The sequence below is a fragment of the Panthera tigris genome, chromosome D4 (assembly GCF_018350195.1).
Source record: "Panthera tigris isolate Pti1 chromosome D4, P.tigris_Pti1_mat1.1, whole genome shotgun sequence".
Lineage (NCBI taxonomy): Eukaryota > Metazoa > Chordata > Mammalia > Carnivora > Felidae > Panthera > Panthera tigris.
In genome coordinates, this window is record NC_056672.1 from 85,843,541 (window position 1) to 85,858,049 (window position 14,509).

Consider the following 14,509-nt stretch of genomic DNA (forward strand, 5'->3'; position numbering starts at 1 on the left):
TAAACTGCTACCAGCAGCTTCCACCTGGGGAGAGAGTTTACAGGGACATTTTTACCCTATTTTAATGAATTGGGGAGGGGGTATTGTTTGTGCTTTATAATATGATGAATTCATTTTGTAATTTAATAACAGATAAGGATATTACAAGCAAAAATATATAAGGATATTATTTCCATGCTTCCCCATCACCCTCTGGATAAAATCAAAGGTTCTTAGCCTGGCATTCAAGACCCTCTTGAGGGTGAGCCTCTCACTACCTGCCTCCCCCAGGCCCCTGTAGCCCCACCCAAAGGTTCTGGCCTTGTCCCCTGCCCACCTGGTGACACCTACCGAGCACGAAGCTTCAGCTCAAGCATCTTCTCCCACCCCATGCCCCCACGTCAGACACCACACTCACTCCCTGATCTGTGCCCCCCAAGTTACCAACCATCTGTATGCAGAGAAAATAAGAGCTCGCCGTCTGTTTGCCGTCACAATAAGTGATGCATATTTGGCAACTCATTAGAAGGTGGGGGGAGAGGGAGGGAGGAAAGGAGAGAGGAAACAAGGAAAGAAAGGGAAAGAAAGGGGGAAAGAGGAAACTGAGGCAGGGTGGAGAATGTCACTTGCCCAAATCACCCTCAGGGCAGCTACCCAGCTGGTCTGCTCTCTGTCACCTGACACCCAGCACAGAGCGCCACACCGAGCCGCCTTCCCAACCTTGCTTGCCAAGGGCGGCCGGTGCTGATTCACCGGTGACTGGGCTCCAATTATTTGCAGAACTGGAATGGCAGCTGAGCCACCACAGCAGCTGACCAAGCGTGTATTGATTGGTGCTGGGCCCCTTGCTAATATCTGAGCCAGTCACACAAGAAGATAAAGGGCGCCAAAGAACTCGCCCACGGGGATCCGTCCTGCTTAAACCTCCCACAGCCAAGTCCACAAGTATCCCCGTTGACCCGCTGACTCTGCCCTTTCCAACCTAAGCCTGACCATCACTCATGGAGAGTAGTCATGGTTCAGAACACAAGATCTGGAGTCAGATGGCCTTGGGTTCCAGCCTAGGGATTACTGATTCAAAGAGTATTTACATACTTAGTGTTGAAAAAATGTGGCCACACTGCCTTCCAAAAAGGTTGGACCCATTTATACTGCCACCAAGAGTATAAGATAGCACCCATTCCCACATTTTCTCCATCTTTACTAGTCTGTTTGGCCAAGACAATAAAAATAAAAAAGCTATAGTACTGTACATTTCTTTCACTAGAATCTTTTTCAATTTCCTTTTTTTTTTTTTTCTGTAAATTGCCTGGCTTCTCCTCGTCTATTTTTTCCAGTTGAAGTAGTCATCTTTTTTTGTTGTTGTTATTTATTTGTAGTAGCTTATTACATATTATGGATATCAACCTCTGTTATATTTCAACATTAAAGTATTACTTCTACTTAAGCAGTTGTCTTAGGACTCTGTGGTATCTTTTTGCCTCACAGAAGCCCCTTACAAAGCTCCAGCTAAGAGATAGGAGTCAATGGAGAGAGCTGGGTTGGGAGTCAGGAGCCGAGATTTTGAGTTCCACCCCTATCACTGACTCACTGTGTAACTTTGAACCAGTCCCTGATCTATCTTTGTCTGTTAAATAAGAGCGTTGAATTAAATGGTCTCCGAGGACCTGTCCACCTTCACAGTCTAGACTAGCAATATTGATAGAACTTTCTGCAGTGATGGAAATGTTCCATATCTGAACTATCCAATATGGTGACCACTAGCCACATGTGGCTATAGAACATAAAACGTGGCTAGTGTGGTGCTTGAGTGGCTCGGTCGGTTGGGCTCCCGACTTCGGCTCAGGTCACAATCTCGCCATTCATGAGTTCGAGCCCCACCCTGGGCTCTGTGCTGACAGCTTGGAGCCTGGAGCCTGCTTTGGATTCTGTGTCTCCTTCTCTCTCTGCCCCTCCCCTGCTCCTGCTCTCTCTCTCTCTCTTTCTCTCTCTCAAAAAATAAACATTAAAAAATAAAATGTGGTTAGTGGGACTGAGGAACTGAATTTTATTTTATTATTTTTATGTTACTTTATCTTTTTTTAGGAACTGAATTTTAAGCTCCGTTTAATTTAAATTTAAAATTTAAATAGCTACAGGGGGCTAATGGCTACCATATTGGACATTGCAGGTCTAGATGGCCTGGATCCCCCTAACTTCTGAGCGAACTGCAGTACAGTTATAACTAAGGCAGGGATAGGGAGTCCCTGTGTGACTTGGGGCAGGTCGCTCCACCTCTCTGAACCTCAGCTTCCCCATCTTGTCCAGTGGGGCCCACAGCAGTCCCTGCCTCCTGGGGTTGTTGGGGAGATTCGATCATCGAGTGTGTAAAGGTTGAGGCCCAATGCCTGACCCGACACTGTGCAGAATCAGGCCGGATTCTGAGGCTAAAACATGACAGTGTGTCTACCCCATTCCCATTGTGTCCAGAGACCTGTGGGTGGCTTTCCCCAGAGCCACCCACCTTCCCCTGTGGCTTTGAGGGCAGCCTTACTTTCTTAAACCCTGGCTTTGGCTCCAGCATGCCTTAAGCCCAGGACTCCAAATCACTAACCCAATAAAGTCCAAAGTCCAAATTCTGGGCTCTGAGTGCTGGCCCTGCCCTTCCTTCTAGTACTATCTTAGCACAAGCCGCCGATCAGTCCAGCAGCCTCCCCAGCCTTGCCGTCTGTCTGCCTCCGAGGTCTCCAGCCTGCCAAGGTCTGCCAAGCACTTCATTCCTCCATTTTCATTCACAGGTGTTTATCACACCATCTGCCCTGGGACTGGGGCTGCGGTGGGGGACACGCAGGTGTGGCCCTAGCAATGAGAGCTATGGTACACCTGGGGGTCAAGGGGAGTTTGGGAAGGGGCGAGAACGCAGAGTGGGCCTGACCTGGTGTGTGTGGCCAGGGAAAGCTTTCCTGAGAAAGCAGCACGAAGGCAAACCCTGACAAATGGGTGGAAGTCAGCCAGGAGACAGGAGTTGGTAGAAAGTCTCAACTGTGAAAATGCAGGAGCCTCAAATCTGTGAGAGGTGAGGGCAAGGCTAGAAAAGTAGGCAGGCCCCTTCCCACAAGGGAGGGTCTTGCAGGCTGTGATAATGATGTGCTTTATCCTAAAGGTAATGGGGAGTCATGGAAGGTGTTAGAGAGAGGATGGTGTGATTATCCCAGGCCAGTTCCCTGCATGACCTTTGCCTCCCTGTAAGATTCAGGAATGTATTCCCGGTAACTTTCCTTTCTCTGCCTGTCACCTGGGTCTCAAGATATTCCATGAGCACACAGTTCCCAGGGCCTTCCTTCTGCCTAAAGTGACCTGGGTTCAAATGCCAGCCCCACCACTCCCTGGCCCTATTGCTTCAAGCGAGTTATTGCCCTCTTTCACCTTCAGTGTCCTCAACCCATAAAAATGGAGATAATGACACCTTTGCACAGTTAAATAAAGTAGGAGGGAAAAGTGTATGGCACAGAGCCCCTTAGGAAATGGAGTCCAGTTGAATTCCTTCTGGACAAAGTCAAACTAAAGCCTTGGAGGGGGCCTGAGGGGGCATCCGAAAGAGCAGACAAAGTCCTACTTCTGGGAAGTGTCCCTGTGACCCTGCTGGGCCTGAGCAGGTGGAGGGGTTGGCTGAGGCCTTGTTTGGGCAGCCTGTGTGCAAGGCGAGCCCAAATGAGACCCCCACCCCACCCCACTGCCGACCTAGACTTCTGGACCTTCTCAGACCCCCACCCAGTGGGCCAGGAGTTGGCAGGTGAACACAGAGCTTACATAACTGGTCAGGAGTCCGACACCTCTGGCCCAGTGATCAGGGCCATGTTTACCCAGAAGAGGTGTTTCTAGGTTACCACCCTGTCCTCTTAGGCACACGCACAGCCCCTTAGCCCTTGCTGAGCTCTGCTTATTTTCTGAATTCTTAGTCACAGTCCCTGATGTACTGTCAGCAACAGCTCTTACTTTTAAATGTGAAAATCATCAGTGGTGCCATTTAATGGCGAGGCATTGGGGGAGCAGTGGGGGACAAGGGCTACAGCAGGGACCGGCAAGCACACCAGGGTATGAGCCCGAGACTCCTCCCCCTTCGCTCAATGACCTGGAGCCAGTCCCTTGGAGGCTCTTAGCCTCAGTTTTAACAGCTGTAAAATGGTTTCAGTGGTCATACTTCCCTCATGAAATTCTTTGGAGGATTCAACGAGGATTCAACCTGCCCAAGGCAGGTTTGACCATTCTCCTACAAGGGGGCTTTCAAAAGGGCCTTGATGGGGGTGTCTGGCTGACTCAGTTGGTAGAGCATGCGACTTTTCATCTCAGGGTCATGAGTTCAAGCCCCATGGAGGGCATAAACCTTTCTTTAAAAATAGATCGGGGTGCTTGGGTGGCTCAGTTGGTTAAATATCCGACTTCGGCTCAGGTCACGATCTCACAGGTCATGGGTTTGAGCCCCGCATCGGGCTCTGTGCTGACAGCTCAGAGCCTGGAGCCCGCTTCAGATTCTGTGTCTCCCTCTCTCTCTCTGCCCCTCCCCTGCTTGCTCTCTGCCTCTCAAAAATAAATGTTAAAAAATAAAAAATAAAAAGATAGATAGATAGAGTGGGTGCCTGGGTGGCTCAGTTGGTTAAGTGTCTGACTCTTGGTTTCAGCTCAGGTCATGATCTCCAGTTTTCGTGAATTCGAGCCCTGCATCGGTCTCCATGCTGACAGCACTGAGCCTGCTTGGGATTCTCTCTCTCCCTTTCTCTCTGACCCTCCCCCACTTACGCTGTCTCTGTCTGTCTCAAAATAAATGAATAAACTTAAAAAAAAATAGAAATAGATATATAGATAGAAAGGCCTTGATGCTGGTACTTCTCCCTCTAAACAACAGCTTCCTTTTTTTTAACGCTTTGTTTTTTTATTTTTGAGAGAGAGAATGCAAGTGGGGGGGGGGCAGAGAGAGAGAGAGAGAGAGAGAGAGAGAGAGAATCTAAAGCAGGCTCTGTACCGAGAGCAGACAGTTAGATGCGGGGCTTGAACTCAAGAACCCTGAGATCATGACCTGAGCCAAAGTCAGTTGCTTAACCAACTGAGCCACCCAGGTGCCCCTCTAAACAACAGCTTCTGTGTGTTTATTGACCTCACTCTGGGGGCCCCTGCCCTGGGCTAAGCACTATGTTCCTAAGATCTCCTCAAATGCCAACAGCCTGCAGCAGGCGGTCCCATCATTGCTATAGACAGAATGTGTCCCTCCCCAATTCATATATTGATATCCTACCCTCCAAGGTGATGATATTAGGGAGTAGGGTCTTTCGGAGGTGGTTAGGTCATGAGGGCATAGCCTTCATGAATGGGAACGGTGCCCTAATGAAGGGGACCCCAGGAGTTCCCTCCCACCTTGCACCACGTGAGGACGAACGGCTGTCTGCGAACCGGAGAGCAGGCTCTTGCCAAACAGCAAATCTATCGGCGCCTTGACCTTGGACTTGCAGCCTCCAGAACTGTAAGAAATAAATTTCCGTTTATAAACCATCCCGTCTGTGGTAATAGCAGCCCAAGCAGACTAACATAATCATATTCCCATTTCACAGAAGAGTTTATGTCTATCCTCTCCCCACCCCCGCCGGTCCCAGGGTAGCACATGGGGGAGGGGGACAGTGAGTAAGTGCTGAATATCAGAAGGAGGGAACAAATGAACAAGAGGAAAGACTGACAGCACCCTTCCATGGGGTCAGGTGTCAAGGGTTCTTTGGTCCTGGAGGGCAGGTAGCGCAATCCTACATGCTTCTGGCCGCCGCCCTGGGCTCAGTGGAGACATCCCCAGACTTTGAGTTGCCCATGTCCTGACGACCTCTTCCATCACCAAGCTGACATTTCACTGAACGCTTACTGTGTGCGCCAGGCACTGATCTGAGGTTTTCTTCATGTGAACTCTTTTAATCCTCCCAAGATCCCATAAGGTATGTCCCATTTCACAGGTGGGAAAGCTGAGGCACAGAGTGATGACATCACACCCAGGGTCACCCGGGTGGTAAATGATGGAACTGACTTCAAATCCAGGCAGTCTGGGTCCCATGCCTGAGCTCCTACTCACCAAGCTACGGAGACCTTCTTTCCTTTTCATCACTGCTTTTCTGACTTCAAACATAGCACGTGTCCTGCGATGGGAAGAAACTAGAAATCAACGTCAGAAGAAAAACTGGAAAATTCACAAGAATGTGGAAATGGACAAGCACGCTCTTAAGCAACCAGTGAGTCAAGGAAGAAATCGCAGGGGAAATTAGCAAATATCTTGAGAACAAGAACACAACATACACAAAATCTCTGGGATGCAGCACACACAGGGCTAAGAGGGAAGTTTATGGCAATAAATGCTTACGTGAAGAAAGAAAGATCTGAAAGCAAAAGTAACACATGCTCATCATTTAAAAACTCAAGCATTGCACAATTTATGCCATAGAAAGCAAAAGTTTAACAAACGAAAGTCCCCAGTATGCCCGTCCCCAGAGATAACCTGTGTTTAACAGTGTAGTATAGACGCTTCAGATCATTTTTTTCAAAGCTTGTAGCAATACTTTCTTTAAAAAACAAAACCAGGGGCACCTGGGTGGCTCAGTCGGTTAAGCGTCTGACTTTCTGGCTCAAGTCGTGATGTCATGGTTTGTGAGTTCAAGCCCCGCATCGGGCTCTGTGCTGACAGCCTGGAGCCTGCTATGGATTCTGTGTCTCCCTCTCTCTCTGCCCCTCCCCTGCTCATACTCTCTCTCTCTCTCAAAAATAAATAAACACTAAAAAATAAAATAAAATAAAAAACAAAAACGGAATAACACAATACACACTGTTTTGTCACTTGTATGGTTTTTTGTTTTGTTTCGCTTTGTTTTACCTAACAGTGACTCTTAGAGGCTGCTCCTTGCTGGAACATTCTCTTGAGGGGCTGCAGTTGTCTGGCATGAGGACATCCGCACTAGACTTAGCCAATTCCATTGGGATATGTCTGGGGGTGTTTGCAGTTTTTAACTATTTGAAGCCACTTTGCAGTGAGCACCCTTGTAAATGCCCCCTGTGTGCTGGTGGGAGGGTCTTGGGGAACAATTTCCAGAACTAGAACTTCTGGGTCAAAGGTCAAGGATATTTTTAATGTTCCCTCCTGGAAGGCAAAACCAGCTTCGCCCAGAGAGTAGGAAAGAGTCGTTTCCCCCACCCACACAGTCCTTGCCATCTGTCATCTCTGCCTTGCTGGCCAGCAGAAGCCCCAATTGTGGTCTTGCCTTGCTAAGCCTAACCCCGTTGTGATGACAGCCCCGTCGCTGCCATTAGGGTCCAGAAATTGACCATTCTTGTCAAGAATATCCATCAGATGGCCGAGATTAGAGCACTTCTCAAAAACCCCGGAGTTTGCTTTTTAACGCACTTAGGAAGGCCAGCAGTGTCCAAAATAGGCCCTTGGAGAAAGGCCAGGGCTGCTGTGCACAAACTGCCAGAGCCCCACTTTCGAGGTGAGTGGTGCCTGGGCTGGCCTCTGATAACCATCTCCACACATGGGCAGCTGGGCTGGCTGAATTCCCTCCAGAATCCAGCTAGTGGTTTTTTTTCCCTGAATCATCACGACTCCCATAACCCGAGCACTGAAGAGATCAGCATCCTTCCGGGCCACTCGGTAGCAAACATTTACCCTGAAAATATTCGTGGGTTTGTCCCTCCTGCCACCTCACAGAGCTGCAGACGTTCAGCTGTGATTGCCAGCGGGGAGGTGGGGCAGAGTCACAGAGAGAGTGGCCAGTCACCTGGAGGCCAGGGCAGGGTCCCTATCCTGCCCTGTAACCTTTGCCTGAGACACCCTTCCACAAAGTGCTTACCTAATGTGGGCACACTGCACATGCCGTTCCTTGTCACCTGGACCCCTTCCTGCTACACAATCTGCCCTCGCCGCTTTGCCTGGCCCGCTCCTTGTCACTCCGTTGACCTCAACATTGGTGTCACTTCTGCAGGGAAGCCCTCTCTGACCCCTCCAGGCAAGGACAGTCCGTTTCTAGATACTCTTAGAGTTCCAAGTTTCATAGCACTTCAAACAACAGTGACCACTCACTCATTATGTGGGTCATTGCTATTTATGTCTCTCCCCGAGGCAGCGAGGCTCACGGAGCAGGGTTTGTGGCTTGTTCTGTATCCCAGTGCCTGGAACAGTGTCAGGTACATGCCAGTGCGTAGGGAGCAGTGATTACTGGCATGACGTCAGAGCCAAGCTGCCCAGGTTGGAATCTTGCCTCTGCGAACTAGGGCAAGTGACTGAACCTCTTTGTGCCTTACCTTTCCAATCTGTAAAATGGGGATAATAGTATCTACCTCTTGGAGTGGTTAGGAGGGTTACATGAGTGGATATTAGTGAGGTGCTTGGAATGGGTGCCTGGTCTGTAGAACGTGCTAGATCAGTGCTAATGTTAGCATTAAACACTAGTGGTTAGACAGGGTTCTCCAGGGTTCTCTTTGTAGCAAGCACTACCCAGCAACCTCCTGCATGAAAATGGCTTAGCATGGCACAAGCATGCCTTTTATTGTGCCTTTCGTTGTGGTAGTTGTGTCAGTGTTGCAGCCATATGACTGTAGCTCTGGTGACAGTGATAAAAAGCCCCCTCGGAATCACCGTGAGCCTGCTTCCTCTGCTCGCTCTGTGTGTCTCTCTCCGTCCCTGCTACTCCTGACAAAGCCTGACCTTCCTCCGCATAACCTACTTTAGATTCCTCAAAGGACTGTTGCCACGACCTTGTTGGGGCAGAGCTTTGCTGCCCTGGGGCCGGGGTCTGAGCAGCTGTCACCAGGGACGGCGCTACGGTAGAGACCTGCGTGGGGGAACCATTCCACGGGAGGGGGCTTGAACCAGGCTGGTTTTCTAGTGCTTGGGCCCCTGAGGACAGCTGCACCGTAGGGAGGCACCGTACTGTCCGGGGACTGCACCACGAAGTCAGGCTTTCTCTGTTTGTTGAACATCGCACACAGCCTTCAGGCAGCGGCCCACACCTGCCTGCCCCTCCTCCGAGAAGCCCTTGAAAACCCGTTGGAAAGCGGCTTAGTATACGGGCCCCCACCCCATTGGCTAATCGGGTGCCACGTGACCCGAGACGGGCCAATCAGATTCCAGCTTGGCAAATTGGTTCGGAACCAGACTTCGTTGGCAGGAGAACTACCTGCCCAGGCACAGCCACGTGCCCAGAGAAGCAGGGAATGAAACAGGTGGCCCTTGGCACCAAGCACTCAGGAGTGTCCTGCTGGTTTTTCAGGTCTCCGTTCCGGTCCCTGGCCAGCGGAGCTGCGCCGCTTCCCCTCTCTCCATACACTAAATTCCTTATCCCCTTGCAGCCAAGCCAGGGTGGGCGCTCGTTCCCCCACCCACCCCAGCTTGCATGTCTCCGCAACGCTGGCCCTGGCCCTGCGGAGGAAACCCTGCGGCCCCTTCCGCGGGTAATTTACTGGTCTAGCCCAGGCTGACCCCCAGGCCTTCCGGGAAGCATCTGCAGGGCCGCTCTCGTCACTGCCCTGGGGGCCGCCGGCCGGCCGTGCTTGGGGACCAGCTCACAGGAAGCGCTGGAGTCTGGGTCAACTCATGCCTCCGCTCCGGCTGGAGAGGACCGGGCAGGGGGAGGAGCGAGGCTCTGCTTAGGGCACTTGTTTGGCTTTCCTTTTGGAAAATGGAAATTGTTTTATTTATATAAATATAAAAAATTTTTTCTAATGTTTATTTTTGAGAGAGAGAGAGGGAGAGACAGAGTGTGCGTGGGGGAGGGGCAGAGAGAGAGACACAGAATCCGAAGCAGGCTCCAGGCTCTGAGCCGACAGCTCAGAGCCCTATACTGGGCTCGAACTCAGGGACTGCAAGATCGTGATCTGAGCTGAAGTCAGTGGCTTAACCCACTGAGCCACCCAGGTGCCCCTATTTATTATAAATATAAATTAAAATGTGTGGTTTTACGCAAACGCAGAAGAGTTTAAAGAAAAAAGGCCACTTCACTTCTGATCCATCACCAGAAAATGTACACACACAGAGGCTTTTTCCCCCCTGAAAAGGAAATCAGACTGTATGTACAGTTGGAAACGGTTTTTTTTAGAGGGAATATTTTCTAAAATATGGATTTATTGGGGTGCCTGGGTGGCTCAGTCGGTTGGGTGTCCAACTTCGGCTCAGGTCATGATCTCGCAGTCCGTGAGTTCGAGCCCCGCGTCAGGCTCTGTGCTGACAACTCAGAGCCTGGAGCCTGTTTCAGATTCTGTGTCTCCCTCTCTCTCTGACCCTCCCCCATTCATGCTCTGTCTCTCTCTGTCTCAAAAATAAATAAATGTAAAAAAAAATTAAAAAAAATTAAAAAAAAAATAAAATAAAATATGGATTTATTGAGGTATGATTGACATGCAATAAACTGTACATATTTCACGTGTGTGGGTTTTGGGAAGCCTGGGTGGCCCAGTCGGCTAAGTGTCTGGACTTGGGCTCAGGTCATCATCTCATGGTTGGTGAGTTCCAGCCCCCAGTAGGGCTCTGCCCTGACAGTTCAGAGCCTGCTTCAGATTCTCTGTTTCCCTCTGTCTCTGCCCCAGCCCTGTGTGCACTCTCTTTTTTAAAAATAGACATTTAGGGGCGCCTGGGTGGCTCAGTCGGTTGAGCGTCCGACATCGGCTCAGGTCATGATCTCACGGCTTGTGGGTTCGAGCCCCGCGTCGGGCTCTGTGCTGACAGCTCGGAGCCTGCAGCCTGCTTCGGATTCTGTGTCTCCCTCTCTCTCTGCTCCTTCCCTGTTCATGCTCTGTCTCTCCCTGTCTCTCAAAAATAAATAAACATAAATAAATAAATAAATAAATAAATAAATAAATTTAAAAAATAAAGTGTATGAGTTTCAATGTACGTGTACACCCATGAGCCCATCACCACATTCACAATGTCGAGTTTATCTATCATCCCCAAAAGTTTCTTTAAACTTTTTGCAATCCCTCCTGTCACCCCCTCCCCCAAATGCACACACTCTAGCCACCACTGATCCTTTTTTGTCCTATAGATTGGTTTGTATTTCCTAGAATTTCATATAAATGGAGTCATTCACTATGTTTTGTTTTGGTTTTGGTTTTTTGGGTCTGGCTCCTTTTATTTAACATAATTACTTTGGGATTCGTCCATGTTGTGTTGATTGAGAGTTCCTTTTTTTTTTTTTAATTGGTAAATAGTATTACATTGTGCAGATATACCGGTTTATTTATCCATTCACCAGGTGATGGGCCTTCGGGTTGTTTCCAGGTTGGGGCTGATAGACGTAAAGCTGCCGTAAGCATTTATATACCAGTTTTTGTGTGGACCTGAGCTCTTATTTCTCTTGGCGTGAGATCATGACCTGAGCCAAAGTCAGATGCTTAACTGACTGAGCCACCCAGGTGCCCCTCAACACAAATTTTTTTTTTTTGCCTTACAGTTCTGGAGGTTAGAAGTCTGAATCAGGTCTCACTCGGCTAGAGTCAAGGTGTCCAGAGCGCTATGTTCCTTCTGGAGGCCCTAGGAGAGAATCCATTTCCTTATTTTTTCCAGCTTCTAGAAGCTTCCTGCACTCCTTGCTTCATGGCCCCTTCCTCCATCTTCAAAGCCAACGACACAGTCCTTCCCACGCTGCCATGTCTGTTCTACCTTTAGTCTCTTTCCCATTGAGGAACCCTTGTGATTACATTGAGCCCCCCTGGATAATCCTGGATAATCTCCCTATTTTAAGGTCAGTTGATTAGCAATCTTAATTCCATCAGCTACCTTAATCCCCTTTGCCATGTAACCTAACATATTCACAATAATCCCCCGATGTGGCTGTGGACACCTTTATTCTGACAACCACGCTTCTCTTCCCTCCCTCACCAGGTCCTGCCCCTCCTCCCAGCCAGCCGCCATTCAGGTAGGAACCCAGGAGGAAGTATGTGCTGCCTACAGTTCTGGAGAGGAAACAAAAGCTCCTCATAACACACCTTTGTGGAATGTTTTTGCATTTGTAAAGGGCTTTCACATGCTTGGGGGTTACTATCGTTTATTCTACTCCACATCTGAGAAAACTGTGGTTAAGAAAGTTCAAGTGACTGTCCCGAGATCACAGGTCAGGAGTGAATATTGCTGGGCTCACATCCAGGCTTGACTCCACCTCTTCCCCTCCTTCCCAGATCCTCCCAGAACAGCCGCCCCTCCCCGGGAACCATCATAATGATTTGCCAAGGGCACGCCAAGGGAGTCCTGTGGCCAATCTGCCCTTATTTCTGGCTTCTGGCCAGAAGTCATGGGGTCATACTTGAAAGACTTCCTCAAACCCTGCAAGTCATTGCTCTGGAGGCTTCTGCTGGAATTAGAAGCAGGGACTGTTTCCTCCATGCTGCCAGTGGGGCTGTAATGGGTGCAGGTTTCCAGGGGAGCTATTTGTCAATGTGTTTCAAAAGCCCTAAAAGGGTGCATTCCTTTTACCCGTCAATACCACGTGATGGAAATAGACAAGTAGGCAGAATGCGCATACGTGGTTGTATACCGTGGTATTAGGGGGAACAGCCAAATATCAAAGCCAACCAAGATGTTCACCAATAGGGTCTTGATGAAATAAAAAGATGGATCCAATGTTGTAGTACTACCCAGTCATTAAGAATAATGTAAACTGGGGCACCTGGGTGGCTCAGTCAGTTGGGCATCTGACTTCAGCTCAGGTCACGATCTCCCAATTCATGAGTTCGAGCCCTGCATCGGGCTCTCTGCTGTCACCTCGGAGCCCACTTCCAGATCCTGTCTCCCTCTCTCTCTGCCCCTCCCCTGCACTTTCTCTCTCTCTCAAATAAAATAAACAAACATTAAAAGAAAAGAATAGTGTAAGTCTCCATTTAGTGATATACAAGGACAGCCTCAAATAAGCACAAGAAATATGTTCCGCTCCATAGTCACCAGGGATGCACAAAATAAAGCTATCATGAGATGCCACTACATACCTATTAGAAGAGCTGAAATTAAAGAGATTGACCATGCCAAATATTGGCAAAGATGTAGAGTCAATGGAAATCCCTATATACTGCTTGTAGGACCATAAAGTGGTATAATGATTTTATTTTATTTTTCAACGTTTTTTATTTATTTTTGGGACAGAGAGAGACAGAGCATGAACGGGGGAGGGGCAGAGAGAGAGGGAGACACAGAATCGGAAACAGGCTCCAGGCTCCGAGCCATCAGCCCAGAGCCTGACGCGGGGCTCGAACTCACGGACCGCGAGATCGTGACCTGGCTGAAGTCGGACGCTTAACCGACTGCGCCACCCAGGCGCCCCAGGTATAATGATTTTAAACAACAGTTTGGTAGTTTCTTAAAATGTTAAACATACTGGGGCGCCTGGGTGGCTCAGTCAGTTAAACATCCGACTGCAGCTCAGGTCATGATCTCATGGTTCGTGGGTTTGAGCCCCGCGTCAGGCTGACAGCTCAGAGCCTAGAGCCTGCTTTGGATTCAGTGTCTCCCTCTCTCTCTCTGCCCCTCCCCTGCTCTCTCTCTCTCTCTAAAATAAACATTAAAAAAAATTGTGTTGTTTTAAGCTACTAAGTGTGTGGTAAGTTGTTACAGCAGCCAGAGGAAATGAATCCAGGAGGACAGGTGGGCTCCATGGGGAGCAGAATGACTAGAGAAGGGATTGGAGTGCCCCCACTCCCCGAATTCGTGGGGGGAATGGCACCAGCAAATGGGTAGTGGCAGGCTTCCTTGTGGCCTCTGGGGAATATCGAACAATACTTTTTGCGTTGGTGTGGGTTAATGGCAGGAGACAGAGAGAGGTAACCCTGAACAGGGGCCCTTGAAGGCCAGGCTGTGGGTATTCTGGAGGCAGTGTGGAGCCATTGAGGGTTTCAAGCAGGGCAAGCAGGTGGTGAGAGCTTGCTTTTAGCAGTAGGGATGGGGTGAAAGAGAACTAGGCTTGAAGTCAGAGAGCTGGGTTCAAATTCCAGCATTACCGCCCTAGGTGACCTTGGGGCAATTACTAATGATCTCTAGATGTGGATACCATTTCCTAAAAACACTGGGGCTAATTCTGGAGTCTTTCCCAGTCAAGGAACACAGCTGGTCCAGACTAGTCAGGGCCTCTTGGGATCAAAGGGAATTCTCTGGCCAGAGGGTAGAGAAAGTTTAAAATCATCATCATCATCATCATCACATAATAATAATAAAGCAATGTGCATTGAGCATTAACCACAGGTTAAGAGCTTTGCATAATGAATCCCATTTAATAGTCTTACCATCCTGTCAATGACTCCCCAGTCCTCTTAGGTTAAAAGTCACCACTGTGACCCACAAGGCCCTGCATGTGTGGTCCTGCTGACCCCCGGGGCCTCATCAGGAATCTCTTTCCTTCGCTGTGCCCTCAGTTTCTTTCTGTCCTCGAAAGGAATGGGACAGGCCCCTTGTACCTCAGGGTCTTTGTACAAGCCACTCCGCCCACCAGGAATCCAGCTACCCTGGTCTCTACGCATTTGGCCCCTGCATCCTCCCATCTCAAGATGGTGGTCT

The 14,509-nt window shown here is 49.2% G+C and overlaps 1 long non-coding RNA gene across 1 annotated transcript; it reads right to left on the minus strand.

The window, feature by feature from the left end:
* Window positions 1-5,366: 5,366 nt before the first annotated feature.
* Window positions 5,367-8,410, minus strand: LOC122233119. Its single transcript, XR_006210582.1, has 3 exons — window positions 7,830-8,410; window positions 6,065-6,128; window positions 5,367-5,471 (listed from the first exon to the last, which is right to left on the minus strand). It is a non-coding gene; the product is annotated as an uncharacterized LOC122233119 (long non-coding RNA).
* Between the last annotated feature and the right edge of the window lie 6,099 nt (window positions 8,411-14,509).